Genomic DNA, 21,640 nt, shown 5'->3' on the forward strand with positions numbered 1-21,640 from the left:
GCAGGGCATCGGGAATATTGCTATTGTTACTCGATGGAGCTAAAAGTACCTTCACTGATTTAAAAGGCATAAAAGACTTAAAATATCTCAAGAGATTCAATACCTCAGAAGTAAAGTCAGAGATATAGCGAATATAGAAAACTGCAAAATAAAAAGCTGATGCAAACCTTTATGAGGAAAGGCAAACCTTCCATTGAAGAATTTATTTCGGTAGAATCAAATAATCATACTATTACCTGCAACATCTGAAAATGGCTGCAAGTACAGGAGACGTGCCACCAGTGTAGATCAGGTAATGCATGGGTAACGGGGACGGTGGAGAAATAATTTTCTGTCTCTGCTGGATATGTGGAAGATGATCTGTATCACACTTCAATACATATATTATCACAGCTCTCTTCTTTTATGTAGATAACAGTTGATGCCATGCACTTAGTTTTCACACACTGAGTTACATATTTGTCAAAGAGCCCTGAAGGAAATATGCTGTAAATCAGCACCTTAATTAGCTACAGGTCTGCAATGGAAAGGGGGGAAACCTATGCACATGACATTGGTACCTCTTTTACCAGCTTCACGGAGGTCCCCTTCAGAGCCAACAACTGGAAGGAGGAGACACCGATGGGGCACTTGATTCATCGTGCCTGATAACTATCAAATGGTAGGGAGGCTTTCCTCCATCCTCAGCACAAGGTTGCTCTGGGAAGGCGATTTCTTTAGCTCAGGTGGACACCATGTGAATCAAATTGTCCTCCTGGTTAGTTACTGGAAAGCAGTTTCTCCTGCTTATTGGAAACCAGTTGCAGTGAAATGCAAGAAATATTATTTGTAAAGATGTGTTATATGACTGAGAGCATGTCTTTATGCTTGTGACATAAGCTGAGCATTAACTTCATGTCAGCATAGCCTCGGTCATTCCTGCTTTGTTATTCCCTTTCTAGTACATTCACATAGAGGAAAGGGAAGATAAATTGGAGGTAAGATGAAAGGCAGACGAAATGGTTATTATAAATGCATTTTATATCTGAGACAACTCAGCTACAGAAATGACTGTAATGCCAGTAAACATGATTTTACAGCTATAAAAAGGTGCTGTGCTTTTTTTAAAGAACCTGCATGCATCTTCCAAAATTACAAAGCAGCAGCCCTAAATTTCAGAGGCTGTAATGTAATGTATTTATTTATTCTTTAAATCTTTAAACTATAAAAGTGGCAAAAAACACCTACCCAAACACTCTAGGCCTAGTATTCAGTTGAACAAATGTTGACTTTTACACATTACCCATCCACAACTGAGCTTGTCAACTGGATTCCCTTTATAGTCAAAGAAGTGAAAGAGACACTTCCACAGTATAATTTATCTCATCCTAAAGCACATATGTAACATAGGTCAAATAACTCATACCCTACCCATTTCTTTCCACTGATGGTGAAGTGGATCTGAAGCTATGCCTACACCAGACATCACAGGAGCAGTAGGAGCAGCTCTGTAGTGCAAAGCAGCTGGTGCAAAGGACCTGACATCCACATTTGGGGCTTTTATTTTGGACTAGCTCTAGTCTGCTCCTGTGGACTGAATGCCAGTTAGCAGTTGGAGCACATTCGATGCTCCTCTGGAAATCATTTCCTGGCTTAGCTTTCATCCAAAAGGAATCCAGTGTGCACACTCTGAGAGGACTCCACAATGCAAACAAAGTGTGAAAAATGGTGGCGATGAGGAGATTCATTTCAGAAGTACTATCCAGATCCAGCTTGAAACACTGACGTAGTTTCACCCTCAAGTACTTACTAGTTAGTCCAGCAGTCAGCAAAGCAGACATTTACAATTAGGTGACATGAGTTTCATCCTACTTGTCTCTAACACATTATAAAATATCTCAATGACCTCTTCATAGAAAACAGCGATCAACCAGCAAACCAGTCTCCCTGTATAAATTTCATCTCAGGACCAAGAACCTCTTCTGTAGTTTTTCTGAAAAGCAGAACCTGACAATACCCTCTGAAAGGCAGTGCCCCTGCAATATTTTGTTTTCGAGGGAGAGAGTCCTGAGGCAGCTCTCCTTCGCTTCATATAGATCAATGTGCAATCAGCCTGAACACCCTGATCCCAGAAATGCAAAAGGGAATAGTAGCAATGTGTGCCTACATAAAGACCAGTAAATATATCTCACACATCTACTGGATTACCTAAAGCTCAGATTTTCATAAACAATGTGCACTACTGCACATACATGGGGTTTACTTATCTGGTGGGCTTAAAGGACCTGAAAGCAAAAAGAAGGGTTTCCCAACTAGGCATGGATGTTCTGAGATATCAGTGAAGTAAATGCTACATACAGGGGAAAGAGACTCCATTTACAGTTCAGTTCCTATGGAAATTTTTGGATGTATGGCTCCTTTTATGTTTAGCCCTTGCATCCCTTCTCCACATATTTACATCTCCAATTTAACACTATTGCAGAACTGCCTATGGCATACATGTGGAACAGCGCAATACACAGATGGCTGTGCTTTTTTCCCTTTAATGGGACACAAGCAGCAAGTAAGCTGTATGACTGTTCATGCCATTGTATATTGCCTATGCTATATATGTATGTATGGAGTATACCATCACCTCACCACCTAGCAACAGTCTGGTACACAATTACTGCCTGATTCTTACTGCATCTTTATAGGAAGCCTTTCTATAAAGAACTTTTCCTACTATGCTTTGCTCATGCTGTTGCAAAGCTGGCCCTTAAAATTTGACACAGATGTGCAGCTGTGGTCCTGAAGTGACCATTTTGGTTTTGGCTGCTGCCATTTCTCCCTCTTTTCCAACCAGCTGGTAAGTACACTTAATACGTGCTATGTTTCTCCTAGCTCTTTCCATTTGTTATTTCTTAGGAGTCAGCACTTTTGTACAGAGGCAATGTGTCTGTATCCTTCGCGTAGAGTACCAGTGGGTCACCACCCAAGGAATGACAGATATCTTCTTCATGAAAGAGGTCTGTGGAGGTTGCACTGAGGGAGCTTGTGCTTCCAAGGTGCTCTCGGCTGCCTGAACCGCCACAGCTGTGTTGGCATAAGGGAATTAGGCATTTAAAGAATACAGTCAGCTTCTCCTTTGCTTTCTAGCCAAGTAGAAGTGGGTAGATATACCTCTAACTTGAAATACCTTCAACGCCTCCCAAAATATTTCGTAGGAAGCTGTTCATTGGGGAGCCCTGAGACAGCTGCAGATGCACGCTGTGCAGGGGTGCAGTGCAGGCGATGCTCCTGCCTGCCAAGGTGACTCGCGGCAGGCATGTTTTTGCCTTTTTAATCTCTCTTCCTTTAAATGCCAGTCCTGAGGGTAGCCTGGTTTTCAGGAGCACAGGAGGTTTTTCAGGAGCGCAGCCTCCCATAACACAAAGGCTCCCTGTTGCTTCAACAGGAGGAGGACTTGTGAGGAAATGGGACGTGGGGGGACCTCAGCAAATTTTCTTTCCTTCAGGGCCTCCGCTTGCAGTTTTTTTTCCAGTGTCAGGGTACTCCCCATCTCTCCTGGCCACCCTCTGGAGAAATACTGAGTACCTGCTATTTCCATTAACTTCAGAGGGAGTTGCAGGTACTCAACACCTCTCAGTGGTGACTCATGGACATCCATGGGTGCTGCGGGCACTTGGCACCTCGCAGCTGGTGTGTAGGGGGATCAGGCCCTGGGAGAGGCTCTGGGAAAGTCCGTGACAAGCTGTAAGACACATGTACTTCTGTGAGAGAAACTAAAATTGGGCTTTTCCAAAAAATACACGTGCAACTGAGGCTCCAGGGATGTTGAAGCATTAAGGAGCTTGTAGTACTTTCTTGAAATTCACACCATTCTGTTGACTTAAAAAAGGTCTCCTGCGTACAAATTTTAAGAGACCTGACTGTGCTCTTCGGAAGGAGAAAACACACAATAACATAAGTAAACATATAAATCAGTTAGAGAACCTAGAGATTAAGGATTAGGTTCATAAAGCTTTATGTCCCATATATGGAAAGTGCCAAAAGTTGCTCTTAATGACTTTGGAAAAGGTATGCGTTTTTTCTGTAGTCTTAGCTCTCTTTCCCCTTGTTAGCAAATGGTTTCATTCTACACTTGAAAAACTCACAAGCCAAAAAAAGGGGGAAAAAAAGGTGAGTGGAATTTAACCAAAAAAATAATAAAAGTCATTTGTGGTTCAAGTGCTCAGCCTAAGCTATATTTATTCAGTTGACATTTTTTCCAAAAAGACCAATGCGTAAATTAATGTGCACATGGGCAGGTCTGAATTATACCCTGGCCATTTATAGTATGCAAGGTTTTATGTGACTTTTTACTCTCTTGTTCAATAAAACAATAAGTAGTTATGCAGCAGCCAGAGGAGCCAGTGATTCATTTACTTCCACGGGATGCCAAGAACCTTCTTAAGGAAATACACTCACCAATATGTAATGAAAACCTTTTGTACTTTCTGTGGCGCTTCAAGGATTAATAGAATTTCCAAAGACAAGAGATGAATGAGATACAGTAGCAAGCACCACAGAGGCCAGGTTTGGCCCAGAGGTGACCGCATGCAGCTCAGCCTTCTCTGAAGCTTCACAGCAAGTGTGCTTTGCTCACACTGTGGTAAATACAATCAAAGCCGCTTGCCGCCAGATGATTCACCCTGCACAGGCTGTTCGATTCTGCTCCTTCGGCTGATTTTGTTAATGTTGCAGGAACTGTAAAGTAAAAGCCTGGAAATCAACTCTGATATGTTTAATAAAGTGTGCTCTGCGTGCTTGTCTTCCTTTCTGACAGACACAAAGTTTCCCGCTGGGTGGTTTTAGTGAATGGAGAAGAGGCAGTTGTATTCTGGGCTGAAATCGAGTTCACCTCTAGGCCACTAAATATTGAGTTTTTCTTGATCTGCAAAGGAAACAGGGAATCAGCCTCAGGAAAGCAAGCAGACTGGTGAGAATTGCTCGAGAGGAAGTCCTAGAGAGCTGTGCCGCTGGATAAATCCACGCTGAATGCACTTGCGGGATAGCGCACCCATCTCAACCGCAGTGTATGAGAAACTGAAACATTACAAAGAAATGCAACATAAGCAGCCATGGAACAGCAAACATACCAAGAAAGACTAAACAGACTGAGAGTCTTCAACTAGAAAAAGATGCAGCTGAAGGGAGATATGACAGGCCAAAAAAAAACCACGGGGAGATGGGAAATGATTATTTGCTTCTCCCCAGAAACAAAAACCAGGAGGCCTTCAATGAACTGACTGGACAGAACAAGATTTAAACCAAATAAATCACTTCACACAAATGTGCAGTTTGCTGCCACAAGGCTGTTGTGGCGACTGAACATATAACATAGGTTAAAAACAGGGTTAGAACAAATCCATGGAAGTCTATCGATGGCTACTCTACAGTGACTGTCCAGATGGACATTCAAGGTCAGATTGGACAGAGGCCTGAGCAACGTGATCTAGTTGAAGATGTTCCTGCTCATTGCAGGGGGGTTGGGCTAGGTGACCTTTAAAGGTCCCTTCCAACCCAAACCATTTTATGATTCTATGATTCTATGAAACCTGCAGATAAAGAAGTCCCTCAGCCACTGCCTGCAACTGCAGAGGTTTCATTTCTTATGATGCCACAAAGTACCCTTTGCTGGCTATTGCCAGGTAAGGTGTTCAGCAGTGTGATGCGCTGCTGCAGTTCTCCTACTCTTAAGCAACAAATGCAGGGCAGAGGTGGAAGAATTGTCATGGCTGAATATTCTGCCTTTTCTTTAGATTGTAACAGCAGTTTAATAACTGATACCAGTCAGGCACTGAAATCTTCGTAATTCAATAAAGAATTCATTTCAAATCATGGAAAACCCTAACTATTCTTCTGCATAGATAACAAAATACAGTCTAGTAAGTAGTGTGGACTTTTGGACATTGCCAAAGTATTTTCTCTGATTAATCACAGCTCTTGGCTGCAGCTGAGGACACTGAGGGAAGGGTGTACTGAAGAAACTTGCTGGCATTAGCATTATACCAAACAAAATCTGCAATGTGTTTATTTAGGGAGGCTGAAGGGAAGATGAGAACGGATCAGTGTAAAGATACAACCTGCTCACCCTGAAGAGCAAGAAAAGCAAACGGATTGCTGCCCACGGTAATCAGGAATCAAAAGGGTCTCTACCCGCTTACTCTCCTGTGTGCATATGTGGGCAACACTCGTTTGTTCCTGATGTGGCTTGTCTGAGACCACAAAGGTACCTGGGTATGAGAGCCAGAGCTGAGGGATGCCTGGCCCCTAGTCCTGCATGCAGGACAGGATGGCTTTCCAGTCTCCTGCTTGCTTTCTTTCCTTTAGAAGTGCTCATTCCTAGTGGAATGAACCAAGACTTAGAAATTCCTTAATATTTTTGGACTCCATATATTTTCAAATGGACTTGAAAAAATAAAGCAGCCTTCAGGTGACATATCAAAGATTACCTTAGGTAACAAACCAAAACCAGTTACCTCCGATCATACATGCGAACAGTAACTTATCACACATTAAATTCTAGACGTCAGAAAGTAACCGTCGCAATCCAAGTGTGCTGCAACTCCCTTGGAGAGCTGAGTAATAAATCTGTATCTTTTGCAAGAGATGAAGCATTATCATGCCCCAGAGATTGATTGGCTCTGCTCTCACAAAAGTCAAACAGGGAGCCAGTGACCCTGGAAAAAGTCTCGTACTGGTCATTAACAAACAGCCAGTAACATACCTGTAAGACTTGTTTAATGCTTACTGATAAATGCTAATATATACGGCTAGCAAATTCTCTGAAAGGAATCCAGACCTTGAATGGACTGTTTCCTGTAGAGACAGTCTGACTGGGATTTTCATTCATAGACCTTTGAGGTTATGCCAATATGTCTGACAGTGCTATACACACCAGAGCTTCATTCTTCCCTCTCCTACACCGTGTATATCAGAAGTAACTTCCAGACACAAAGAATTCTCACCAAGGCAGTGTTGATATGTTGGTATGAAAAAACATTTTTTGTCAAAATTAAGTCTTTTTTTTGCCCAGTTTTCACCTGTTTCATATTATTTTTAATGGAAAATGCATTTGTTTAAAAATGTTTCTGTTTTTGATGCTTATGGTAAAATATTTTGAGATTAGAATTTTGTCTATAAGCAAAAAAATTAAAGAAAAATCTGTTTAAGAAACCGAGCAATATTCAGGATTCTTTCTCAAACTTTTGGCAAGGAATCTTGAAATCAATGGAAATATTAATTTATTTTCTTGTTGTTTCAATTGACTTTTCAAATTCTCTCATCAAGTCTGTAAGCTTGCTGAAGTCAAAAAATGTTTTAATGGTATTATATAAATAGCATTGCAGTTTACCCACATATTTTTGGATTTGCACATGACTCACTTCACAACATCATGGAAATCCCCATTGTCCCCATTGGTGATTTAGCAGTCTCAGAGAGGATGGGAGAGGCAAGTGGACTCACAGCCTTAGAGGTTGCTGGCCTTCAAGGCAAGCAGTGTTTGGCCTTTTTTTTGTGATGGAGGATAGACCAAAACTGACAGTTTTACCTTTGAAATGATTGCAAGATCCACTGGACAAGTCTTAAGATGATCCCAGGGAGCTGGTGGCATTGGTGTTAGAGTGTAGAGCTTAGGGAATTTCAGCATAACTTAGATTCTCTACGTGGCAACTGGTGTCCTGTGGATTTAATGCGAGCTTTGTATCCATGTTATTTGAGAGCATTTGTGGGGCTGCCCATCAGGCTTTGACCCATGGTATGGAGGCCATTGATTCTGAGATCTTCCCTGAAATGCCACTTCATTCACGACAAGGCAAATATTCTTCCTTAATGCTGTGGTCAAGGTCTTTCAGTATGGCCTTATACCATAACAGTAACTTTCATACTAGTGCAAGTCACAGAACTGAATAATTCAGACTGGAAGGGACCTCAGCAGGTCACCTAGTCCAACCTCCCACTCAAACCTGGATCAACACTGAAATTAGACCTGGTTGCACAGCGCTTTGTCCCGTTAGGTCTTGAAAACCTCCAACTACAGAGATTTCGCAGCTTCTCTGGACAACCTCTTCCAGTGCTTGACTTTACAACAAATGGATGTAACTTATTCATCTAGCGAGGAAAGTGGCTCATCAATAACCGTGATGCATTCATAAGGGAAAATTTTGACTCATGAACTCTATACCATACCCTGTTGCCTCTCAGTTTCTGGGAAGCCATTGGCATTTAAGGGGGATGTGGAGCATTTGGATTACAGCCTGGAGAGGAAATGGCTGAAGAGCATCTTGGAATTTGATCATTTGTTGGACTTTGCAGGTATCTGGAGGCAAGAAGCAGGGGACATGACTGAAGCTGGGACATAAAAGTTGCCATAGCATTAAGTGGTGTATCACCTTCTATAGTTACCTTCTATAAAGTGAATGAGCTATGAATACTTTGTTAATGTTCATTTTGGAAAAGGTCAATTGGCTTTTAGCAAGTTTTCTCTTTTCTTTTGACTAGGAGCTTGGGGTTTCCATGGGCTGTTGCTACGTAATTGGGTTCAGGTCAGCTTCTGGTGGGGCCAGCTCTGACATTCTCATACCCTGAGAACAATCATTTGTAATTCTCTCCTCTCCATTACAGTTACTTGAGGCAAGTGCAAAGGTACAGTCATTATTAACACATTATTTACTGATTGGACAATTACATGGACATTTCACCCAGTCCGTAAGAAATCACCTCTTCTTGTGGAGTACTTGCCAGCTGCAGCCCATCTTAAAGCTCCTTTTTTGGAGATTCTTCCACCTCAAGGGATGTGGATGTATCTTTTTCCAGGGTCACTGGCTCCCTGTTTGACTTTTGTGAGAGCAGAGCCAATCAATCTCTGGGGCATGATAGTGCTTCATCTCTTGCAAAAGATACACGTTCAGATGCTGTTCCGTCATTTGGTCTTTGGAGTCAATATCACGCATGAGAAGCTGTAAATTGTTTCCTGCTTATATAAGATCAAAATCTCCAAGCTACTTTGCTTGTGTTGGACCTCTTGGCAGCTAGTGATATATCTGATCACAGATGGTTACTTCAGCAGCCAGGGATACTGCTGTTTTAATTGAAGCTGCTCTCTGGTGGTTCCTGTCCTTTCAGAGTACTGGAATACACTCCTGGTGATGGCTGCTTGGACTCATCACTGAGGACTCTGAAATATGGGTCAGCTTTGCTGTCTGTGTTCTTTAAAGTATAGCCAGCTGGGGAGATCATTATAAAATATAAGGTAGAGTATATTGACAATACTCGTCTTGTATTTCTTGTGGACACTGCAAGTTCAGTCTAAGTTATGGAGAAATGTCTGAATGTTATTGCTTTTTGGCTGCATTAGGGGTGTCTTGTCCTCAGCTTTGGAAAGACAGAAATATTGTTGCTGGATATACTGTCTTCTTGGCTAGAAGGGACTTATCTGGAGACTGTGAATCAGGTTAATAATACTGGCATAATTTTTAATATCTCCTTGCACTTGGAAAGCCTTGAGTTGGCTATAGAGTTAAAACGTGATTTCCAGCTACGTGCTTTGCACAAGTAATTCCCCCATTTATCTCACGACAGCCTGGAGAAGCATGATCCCAGAAGCTGGCTTATAACTTATTTACAATACTCATGGTCTTCCTGTCCTGTGACAATATTCAGTCTAATAGTGTCTTTTTTATATCGGGTACCTTTTAAGACACAGTGAAGCTTATGTGAGCCTTAATGCTGTGTAAATCTCCAGCCTAAAAGTAGCCTGGTTATATTCAGGCTCGTGAATCAATTTGTCCACCATTTAGTAGTTTTTGCAGTCACAAGCCCTTTGGCATGTCAGTAACCTTCCAAAAGCCCAATAGCATGTGATTTCCTCTTTCTGAAATCTAGCCTGTTTTTTCTTTCCCTCACATCAAGAAAGGCTTAAGATGTGGGTTTTTTTTTTCTTCCTCAGCAATGAAATTGTTATGACCACTGTTGCTATTTGATAATTTATTTCTATTGTTTTTATTTATACATCTGCTTTGGCATTTTTTTGAGATTGGAGTGTCCTTTAATTACGACAAAATTGGTGTGGGAACTGTTACTGAGTGCCCTCCTGGGTTTTGGAGGGGATAAGTTTGCAGCACTTTTTAATACTGTTACTTCAATGCTGTATTTGTTTAACATTCACTCCTAAGTATTAAGTCTGGCTTTGTCTCGCACCTATTCGGGGCGGGGGGGCTACATATACCTCGGTGATTTCTCAGGGTATACTTACTCTTGCCTGACTGAACACATCTTTAAAGACCTTTTCATACAGTTGCACTCATGAGTTTTACTATAATGGTATTATTGCACCTTCTTTTCTCCCTTTCATGGAACTATTTTTCTAGAGTGTTTTTTTTTAAATCATTCACTAACACCTGCGTCATCCTCTGACAAAAGGCATATGCCCATTGTCACCTCTTCTCCAGCCTGAGCAAAGTCTACCTGCTTTTTCCCTGTAGGTCATGGCCCCTGACCTTTTTATCAATTGCGTTGCTGGATTCTAGGCTGCCCTGGTTTATCACTAGCTCTTCTAAACCAAGGGGCCCAGAACAAAACAGACTACATGAGTTATGCTCCTGGAGTCAGTGGGACTGCTGGTGTGACTAAGTGCTCACCAACATGAGCCAGGGTCTCATGCCTGAGTCCTGAGCTGTGAAAAGGGGAATGCTTTATGTCACTGATTTACTCAGGTTCCCTCGGAACGTGTCCAAAAATAGCAATTTGCTTTTTTGCACAAAGCATCCTGTCATGCACTCATGATTAATTTATATACCGTCACTGCCTGGTCTCTTCGTTACTGCCTTCTAGACAGGGTTCTCTCATCGGGTATGGTATTTCTGCCAGTATTATTTCCCCCTAGCCTCCTGTCAACCAGAGTAATAACTACAAATAGGTGATATTGCCCATACTGGCAATCCTGAAAGAAAACTCAGCTTTTGTTTTTCCTCAGAACCCTTCTCCACATGCGGAGGTCAGCTTTATGTGCTCAAACACATTTTATGGGGAAGGCAGTGGAGCACAGCATGGAGCAGAGGCAGCAGGGGAATTGCTCCTGGCTACTTGGGAAGTTGCACATAAACCCCTCTGCTGAGAATTACTCCCTTCACCACCAGTGTTTCACTTGGGCTTTACGGTGATAACACACAGGCTTACTACCTGCAAAAGTCTCCGATGACGTTGGACCAAACCAGCCTCCCAGGAAGGAGCAGTGGTAGTTTTGTCGGTGACTTCAGTGCGAATGGGAGCAGGCCTTTCTCTACACAAACGGTTTTCTTCTCCAAGTGCCGTATTCTCCCTACACTATTTCGCTCTAAATATAATAAAAGGCTCCCTGTTGCTATGAGTAGCACCACTCTGAATAGAAAGTGCTGTTAGTCTTGTTTATTTTGGCTACATCGGTTGCGCTCCTTTGTATTGCTGCTCTCCACGACTTGTGTATGTATTATTCCTTGACTCATTACGTGTAAGCACCAGGGGAGGTGCAGAGGCCAAATGTGATCCACAGATGTCCACAATTCCCCCAGTGGCTCCCCTCCGCTCCACTGACGACCCACGGAGCCAGCTAAGGAAAGCCAGCCCGGGCCCTTGGGCTGCCACCATCCCTCCTCACCGGCCGTGGGGCGTTTGCACGCAGTGCCGTTGTATGGAGATCAGAAGTGGCCGTCAGACATCTGGCGGGTGGCCAACACCGTGCTCGATTGAGCAATATTTGGGATCTCTTGTATCTTGTTTATTGCAATTACTGCTGGGCAAGCCCTGCAGAGTTTGGTTTGTTTGAGCTACTACAATCAAAGCTGCAGGGTTCAGTTTTCAGAGGTTAGCGCTTGAGCAACCTCTATATATTTACTTGGAGGTTCAAGATCTATTAAAAGGAACCATTCTGCTCTATTTGTCTCCTGTAAGCTGTATCACATTTGGCAGGAATGAAAGTACAATGGTTTCTTTGTATGTAATATATTGCCTAAAAAAAGGTATGTGATTGGAATGAGAGAGGTGCTGGCTGCAGTTACTGCCCGACTGGAGAGGGATGTATTTTCTCTGATGTAGAACAATTGTGCAAGCTGAAGAAATGGTACAAATCAATTGACTTATTGCACATGAAAGTAAAGTTTGTACTCACAACTCTTTACTCACGTGGCAGATAACATCCTGGTAAAAAGAAAGCGCTTTACAAATCCAGTGCACATGCCATTATTTATTGTGGCTTTCTTTTTATCTTTACTTTTTCCCCCCACATTTCTCATTTTATTCTGGATAGTGAAAATCAAAATCAGCCTCACTTTTTACAAATAGCCTTGTGAAAGGTCCTAGTGCTTGGGGCTCACAAGACCATACCCATTTGTTTCTAATTCTTTTTTTTCAATTCACCTGTAAAACCAAGAAACAGTTGATTTTAAAAGTTTAAAACATCGTTTCTCATGAAATGCACATTCAACAGCATCTCCCAATAATCTTGACTAAGCAGATCTGAATGAGAGCCATACAGATGAGGAAACCTTTTTGTTTTCTTTAGTTTCATGTTGCATTTCCACACACAATTGTAGGACACGGGATACTGGGGCTGGGATAACAGATTTAGACTCTTCCTCAACATTTAGGGATTCTATTTATAAAGGAGAGATGGAGTATGGGACAGAACTAGATTATCTCACTTTGTCAAAAATGGACCATTTACTCATGTTAAAAAACTACATTTGGAACACTACTCTTTTCCATATTGATAAAAAACATGAGTTATAAATACAAAAACAGTTCTAGCACGTGATTGATTGTGTCATTTCTTGGAAACAATTCTCCTACAGCAGCTGTAAGCTGTAGATCACCAGTTTTGTCCTGGTAGACTTATAAAATCATGTCATAGTTGAGCCATGACTGTCCCACTCCAAACTGAAACCACCTTTTCCTTTCATGCTGAGCACTAGACTTGTCCTTTTCAGCATGGGTCCCACCAAAATAATTTTTATCAACTGCACCAATTCAGAAAACAGATGGTATGCATTTTGGATAAACGTAGAACATATCTATATAAACCAAAGTTAAAATCAGTATGGAAAAATATTGAAATTGCATTAATTAGAGGTAGAGTCTCTTCTAAATAATGATGTTGATGCAGGGATTTAATGTAATCTATGAATTAAGTTTTAACTTCTTATCTTTATTTCATCCAGCTTCAGTCTCCCTGGAACTTAGTGTCTCAAGGGCACAAAATCTGAACTGTATCTGTAATACCTCCATTTATCTTTTGGGAAGTTTCTAGTCATTTTGCAAGAGGGGAAGCAAAAAAACCAATTCATTTTGATTGAAATAAGAAACATACCTCGTCGAACACTTATTTCTTTTACAGTTTGAGTTATTTTGAGAATCTCAACATTTTAAATAATGACATAAACTTTATGGCCCCATCTTGGTTGAATATTGATTACAATTCATTATTTCTGAGTTGATGAGTCTGTAAAGGTTTTTTTCTCAATGTGGGCGTTTGGGTTCCTCTTTCACTCTTGATATCTTCCTGGAAACTTTATTCACCTTTAAAATTCAACCAGTCATTTCACCCCCAACTTTCTCATGTTTTTTTTCCTAGAATAATTTGTGTCTGATCTGGTGCATGGACTGAAGTAAAAAGTTATTTTCCAGGCTATAGAACTTCCGTGACTGTAATATATGATACAAGCATTGTCTACTCAATCTACTCAAGACTTTCTAAATTCTATCAGTGTCAGTTCCTTTGCATTTTCCCATCTGAGTTGCCATATCAACCGTCGTTGAACTCTAGTTTCACAACATTGCATTGCATACTTTACCGTCAGCAAGGTCATAGCTTGCCTATGATAACATGTATTCATGAGTTGTGGTTCTTCTTACTGACTTCAGACAAATACAGCATAGCATGATCCACAATAGTAGTCAATATTCAGATTTGGAGATGACTCTAATTGCAGATATAATTATCTCTGCCAGTCTACAGGCTGTCTTGCAGCAAAGCATTCACAAGCATTTGTGTCACCTACATACTGCAGATATAAATATTGCCCTTCATTGGTTAAGTCAGATTTTTGTTTACCACAGCAGCATGCCACTTTCCTAGAAACTTCCTAGAAATGCCCTTTACTACTTAAGCATCTCAACAGAATCTGTGAATTTGATTTGACTCTTTCTCAACCATTTAAAAGCCCTGGGATCATATTCTGACTTCAGAAAAAACAGCTGAAAAAAGCTGCGGTCAAATTCTTCATATTTTCATCTTGTTCTTAATAATGGCTTCATAGGACAAGTTCTTGTTGGCAAGATAATATATTGTACTTAGCATTTTTATTAGAATCTTCCTGTTTTCTCCCTTCTTCTGAGAGTTCTGAAAACGAAGTATGTCACCACCATTCCTTGTGGTCTTTTGAAGAGTATCAACGGCTCCGTGATGACATGGGGAAACATGGTGCTGTTCAGATTTGTCTCAAGTCTTTTTCCAATTAGTGAATCCAGACTGTGTGAAAGCTTCCTCTGTGCGCTTCATCAAAAGTAGTTTGCAAAACGGTAGCAACAAAGTACATTACCCCCATTAGCATTGGAAAAATAGGTCCACTGAAAATCACAAAACTGGGATAAGCATAAAGGCAGGCTTGTTTTTCCGAAGTCATGCACAGGGAGAGCCCTAAGTCACAGTTGATGAGGTGTTTAATAGTGTCAGGCAATTAACATTTGGTTCTTGTTGCAGACGACACCGGAGACATGTCAATCCTACAACCAGCTAAATTTGATCCACTTGTTGTCGAAGGTTTAGTCTCGTCTTTTTTAATCAGCCATGGTTCAAGTGATTCCATTTTTGCACTTTTAAAATCTGTACTTTGGGATTTTTCATTTCAGTCAGTCACTGATCACTTAGTAAGAATGGCATGGGATTAAAGAATTAGACCCACACAATACCGAAACATGTAGCTGGCCCCTGGCTTTTGTGTAGCCCCTTGTTCTGTCTAAAAGGGTCTACAATGCAGCAGATGGGAGAAAGGAAATAGCCTTCACCTGATCTGTTCATTGCCCAGAAAACAATGGCTTTTATGCTTTGCTTATATAACCCCTGCTTTCCCGCCTCAGCCAGGGATCCTGACAAGGACAACAAGACAAGTAAGATGCCAGTTGGCGGCCCCTTGACCCCTCGGCCTAATTGCGCTGGGGTCAGAGACTCCATGATGTCTGGCCTCTCCCTGCCTTTTGTGCAAGGAGCTTGTGGAAAACCCACAGGACAGGGAGAGGAGCAGAGCCACGGAGGAAGCTCTGGAAACCATCCCAACACATGGGCAGCTGGGATCTGCACCCATCCCAGGTACCCAGCGAGACCAGGTTGCTCCTCTGCCACGTGCAGGAACTTGTCCACAACGTATGGAGCAGCCTGAGCTCCTCCAAATTGCAGCCCCCCCTTGCCCAGCAATGCTGGGACCATGCTAGGGAGGAGCCAGGGCCCCCCAGTCTACCCAACATCAGCCACACGATGTGCCCAGGAGGAAGGGGAGGTCTGCAGACCTGGAGCTGATGACACCAGGTCAGTCCTTTTCTTGTCCATCTCTGCCCTCCCTTCCTCCCCACCAGAGCCCAGAGCATCTCTCCACAGGCACCATACTCATACCCACAGAGAGAAGGGACGAGGAGTCCTCGAGCAGCAGGTGAGAAAGGTGGCTGGTAGCTTTTGGGAGAGGTGGTGGGAAGCAGTCAGCCGGGCTGCTGGAGGAGCGGCAGGAGCTTAGCCTCAAGCCAGCACGGAGTTTGCTTTCACACTAAGGGCGTTCCTGCTTGCAGAAGCATTTCTTTCCCAGGGAATAAAGGAGTAAGTACTCATCACATGAAGAGATGCTGAATGCAACCTTGTCTAACAAAAACTAGGTAATGACCAGACAGCCAGAACCATTGGAAGGGGACGTTAATCTAATGCTGAAGAGGGCAAACAGTGAACTGTCAGGGAACTGTTCCTGCTGTAATACTGCGTGTAAAAAATATACACATTGTTATATATAGCTACATATATGGACATGTACATATAAATAAATGTGTGTATGTGTGTATGTTGTTAATTCCAGTCTCCTTCTCAAAATCAACAAACAAAAAAAGCTGAGTAAACCCTTGGCTTGTTAGGAACTGTAATGATAGAAATGTGAAATCCACAAAATAGACTGAGTAAAAGATGGTTCCGCCTTCTGTTTGAATTAGAGACTTTATTCTACATTGAAAAGGATTCCAGTTACAGTCTTTGATGAACACAATAACTGAACAAGACCTTGTCTACATGCACTTCATTGCTAGAGACCAGCTTGCTCGTAGACCACAAGAGTTGCAGAAGACAGCAGTACATGGTCTATGAAACAACTGACAAGAAAACCCAGAGAAATTTGTGTTCCCTTTCACCAGTAAGGAATGAATGAGATGCAGTAAAGAAGCAGCAGAACATGGTCATTCAAGAGGTAGTCCAGTCAGTCACTGTCTGTAGATGAAAATCTGTGGAGGATACAAGATGATAGGTGGACTTTTTTTTGAAAGGTGAGCTGCGGGATGCATGTCTGGTCAAATAGTGAGGAATCCCAGAGGCAGTGAGTGTGGGTTAGTGTGACAGCTCATCCAGCCCCCCAGCTCTTGCTTACCTCTTGGAGGCCCTCCTGAAGGAGGATGGATTATGGGTGGGAGTCAGTAGTGGTACGATCTGGCTGTTCTGGTGGGCTGGATCTGGCCTGTGGGTCCTCAGTTGGCCACCTCTTGGGTACAGGATCCTTTGAGGTCCATGCAAGCCCTATAATTCTCTGGATTTTCAGTAAAGCACCCAACATGACACGAGTCAGATCTAGCAGAATGCCGCTGGGAGGGATGCTGCAGACAGGTGCAAGGGTGCGAAGAGGACACAAACCGTGTTACCATCATCTAGCATTGTTCAAAGGAAGTGGAGACAACAAGAGAGTATAAATACCTGTCTCAGTACATTAATGCTTACACCATAGGTACCCACGGTACCAGCGTCTCAGAAACAGTGCAAAGGTAAGTGATTTTCTAAAGCACAGTAGGGAACCCAGGACTTCTGTGATTTCATTTTCACTTCCAATAATGGCAGTAATCATAAATCTTATCTGCTAGAGCACTTCCTAGAGTAAAAAAAATCTTAACCCAGAATTGTTTTCTAACAGTTATTAGATGCTCGATGTTAACAATTACTAGATGCTTTGATCAGACAATGTAAGAGTGAAACCTACTCTATAAGCAAATAATAATAGATGTCTTACCTGGGCATAACACTAAAGGCTACAAGTAAAAATAGAGGCTTCCACAGAGATTTAAACAAGGAAATGAGACTAACAAAGACTCCTAGTAAAGTATTTTTTTGCCTTTTTTTTTTTTTTTTTAATATTGTTAAAGAAAAGGCTGTTGTCACATCAGGAGCAAGTGGCTGGACTAAGGTCACTTAGTTTACTCTGTAGGGGATTTCTATGAGCTTATCATATCAACTTCTGCAAGATTAGGCATCAGATTGAAACATCGTGCTATAAATTACCTGGCTGTAAACTGTTTTAAGTGGCTATCTGTTGAGAGCAAGGGGCAAGCTGGTTGCAGGGAAAACTACTAACAAGAGGTTGTGAGGAGTACATGGCAGGTACCTTTACGTTCTTCACTCTGCTGCTTGACTTCCCTTCTGAAAACCTGCTCTTTTGTCCCTGTGGCATGTAAATGACACCACCTTACGCTCCTGCACGCTTTCCTTCCTCGCCAGCATGGTAACTCACATCATCCATGTGTAACTAAGCCACGCTGCCCCTGGCCCTGGCTAGCTGGGAAGCCTGGCTGGTTATTTCATAGCCACCAAGGATGTGTGAAATTAAAAAAAGTGCTTGAAGAAGTTGGACAATATCCCCTCTGTCCTCAGCTGCAGACTACAGGGAACCCAAGGTGCTTTTGGTGGCCAAAAGCTACAAAAAAGCATTTATTACCTTTCCATGGGCTTGTTGTCTGCAGTGTATAAGTTATGAGGAAGATATAGGCTTCCATGAGCTATAGCTCACACATGTGCTGTGCATATACACACAAATAATCATAACAATGTATATATGCTACACGTAAATCTAGCACACTTCTTTGAGACCAAGCAGTATATGAGATGGTCATGATCAACCCTAAACCTTAGTATATGTTTCAATTTTTAATTCATTCCAAAGCAAAAGGGAGATCTATATAGAAAAATGCTGTAATCTGTAAAGAGGTTCCTGATTCTTATCTTCAGGGAGTGGGATACCAGTACAGAAGCAAAACTGGACTCTACTCTTGGCTTTCACAGTAATTTACCGTGCAGCCTTGCGTAAGCTGCACGGTAAGTCCTCTCACCTTTTTGTGCCTTTTTTCTCCCACAGCCTTTGACTTGTCTGTAAAACACAAGCTTTTCCCAGCAGAGGCTCTGTGCTCCCACCGTATTGTACAATTCGTGGTGATCTTGTTGGCATTTCGTGAGACAAACAGAGTAATTTGACCCAGAGGAGCTCAGCAGGGTGTCTGTTCACAAACGCCTGTATAGTTCACATCGGTAGAAGCTTGATGCATGAAAGAAAAGTTCAGGATGAGATTACTTCTTAGTACAAAAAAGAAATTCTCACCTCCGCTCCAATCCCTTTGTACAAAAGGGTTGCACTTAGAGCAAAGGGGATCTGACTGGTTTGGGAAAGAGTTGTTCTGGGTCAGGAAACATGGAGACAACCCAGTGGGACCATCAGTGCCAAGGGCACGTTAGAGACAGAGGAGGTGACGGAGGAGCGTAAGGAGAAGTGGGCCACAGCTGCAAGGATTTCAGCAGCCTCTCAACCCCTTGCATCCATTGGGAAACCTGTTGCTGCTCTTTAGGAACACACCTGGTGCCATGTAAATTATGCCAGCTTAACTCTGCTGTCCCCAGAGCAGCCCAGCAGCTAAAGGGTACAGAGACAGTATGTCAAAAAGCTTTTGTCAGCTGTGCGTTGTGCTGCTTAGAAGATGGGTCTTACTATCCAGGCACCTGCAAAATTCAAAAAATAATCTAGGGAAGCAATAAATTTAAAACATCCCCCCAAAGTCTAGGGTTTAACAAATATATGGTCTAGTTCTCTTTTACTGCTTCCTGTGTGGCTGCAGTGAGGCTCTTGGAGTTACTCCCAAGCACAGTCTGCATCAGGTAGACAGCAAATACAAAGCAACATAAAAGACAAAGCCATTACATAGTTGAAAATGCCCCTGAACTTACCCTCCAAGCGCACAAAGCCACCTGCTTTCTCACTTGCATCATTGCATTCGTGTTATGGAAAGACTTTGAAGTCGTGTAGGGTCTGATCCTGAAATCCTATACAGGAAGCTTAGCTGCTCAGCCCTGTCCAATGCCGCATCTCCACAGAGAAGTGTAATCTGGGAGCCTCTTACAAAACATTGGAGCACTCCCTGGTTCTTCCAACGGAAAAGGGACAATGTGTCTCAGGCCAGCTTTTAGTTTCAGTCACTCCCGTCACACCGAGAAGGGTTTGAAGCACAGCCCTCTTCTGAGGAGTGGCAAGAATAATACTTCTCAGGAAAAATAACACTTCTTTCCCCAGGAACTCTGCTCCTCATTAGGCACTATTTTATGAATTAGGTTGGTTAAATGTCATTGCAATGTTGCCTTTCTTTTCAGAAAGTTGTGGAAAGTCATTTAGCTCCTTTACATATTCAGCTGACTGAAGCTATAGGAGCTGCTCTGCAACACAGGCATGAGTCTAGGCTCAAAGACAGCCCGTGGTCTGAGCCCTGTGGTCCAGAAGGCATCCCCAGGCATCGGGACAGCAAACATGAGGCCTAAAGCCTTTCCATAGCTGATGCCTGCATCCTGAGCACTAGGGCCTGGCTGCTGCATTGGATCCGGCCATGGCATTTACAAGGAGACCTTCACCTTTTGTATGAGCAAGGTTGCATGCATGGTGCCTAACTCCATCCACAAATCCCTGCAGGGCTCACCTGGGGCAGCAGCTGGGGTGACCAGGAGGTAATGCTGCAGGGTCAGACCTGGCACACGCAGACGGGGCCCCCCTGTGCTGCGGGGCATGGGAGAGGGGGCTGGAGCTCGTCTCACGCGCAGGTCCCTGGGTGATGCTGGTCATGCAGCACGGCTCTGCAACCATGGGAGGACAATTCCTTACATCTGTGTAACCCCGTGAAACATATCGGAGCTTACATAGGCATAACTGAGGCACAGTTTGGTCCTCATAATCTTTATTACTGATCATGACGGTGATGATGATGTGTGAGAAGGAAATAGCGCAAGCTTGACCTTCACGTCCCAGGGGGAATTTGCAGAGCTGGCAGATATAAAACCCCTCAGCTTTTCACTTGTAAACTGAGCAAATTTGTTCTGGGAATCATTAATACATAATGCCATTTTGAAGCCAGTTTTCAGAGTAGAATTGCACATTCGACTATCCAAATCCTTCTGTCATCCCCACACAATTCTGCAACAGGGCTGGGACTGAAAGAAGTCAATTGTACCTCAGAAATTACAGGCAGCCAGTTTAAATAAAGAAAAGTATCTGCTATTTGGTGCTTTCCATTCATAATGTGATTCCGCTCTGTTAAAATTCATTAGGTGACCTAGATCCTGAGAACCCATTCCTGCAAATCGCTGAATGCTTCCTGGGAAGTGCTGCAAGCTTTTGACTCTATGTAATGGGACTTGAAAGAGGTCAGCCCTGGCCAACAACTGTCCCTTACGTCTCTTCAAAACGCCATGAGTCTGTTCCCTTTCCTTGAGGTGATGTAGCGACAGCCCTAACGATTTAAAAGAAAAGGAAAAGCAAAAATACCAGACTTGAAGTTAAAACTGAATGAATTCATGACCTCTTGCACAAGCCCACAGTTAGCTTATGCTCCAAGTAAGTGCTGGACATGAATTGGCAAAGGACTGCAATCCCAGCCAGGTGTAACAACTTAGAGACCGGTCTCAAAGCTTTTACTGATGTGCCTAATCTTAGCACATCTTTACTGTCCAAGGTTTTTCCATCCACTTCCATCGTACTTCCTTTCCAGATGAAGACCGAATAGCAGATAGGAAAGGACCGCAACTCATCCAAATGCATCATTCAAATTGGAATTTCACACAGCGTTTGCGTTTTTTGCACGTGAACTCTACAAACACTGAAGGCCTTTGATGTGCTTGGAGTGCAAGCTCTCCATTCTTATACTAACGCTCCTTCATTAGAGCTCTGCAGACACATCCGCTCGGCTCACAGAAAGGAAATCATGTGACAATTTAATTTACCAAGGTTATTGTACTCACTCTGTACTGAGTCTAAAATTAAATGGAGGGAAAAAGCCTGGGCCGATGCTTTGCTACAGATGAACGGTTAAAATCACAAAATGTTGGGAAATGCAAAAGTAGGGTTCTAACAGCAAACTGTAATTTAGCTGCTCATCCTCTGTATTTTGGGGTCTCCATTTAAAAAAATGTAAATAATTAATACTTGGGGCATTTAAATAATGAAAACAGGAACTGAAAGCTGTCCCTGTGTGGCTGAGTTAATATTGTCCTTGAAAGTGTAAAGCCAGTGCGGGGTGCATATGACTTTTGCCAATGCCGCCTGCACGCCTCTTCTGCCTTCCCTCC

The sequence above is a fragment of the Aptenodytes patagonicus genome, chromosome 1, assembly GCF_965638725.1.
Source record: "Aptenodytes patagonicus chromosome 1, bAptPat1.pri.cur, whole genome shotgun sequence".
NCBI classification, from domain to species: Eukaryota; Metazoa; Chordata; class Aves; order Sphenisciformes; family Spheniscidae; genus Aptenodytes; species Aptenodytes patagonicus.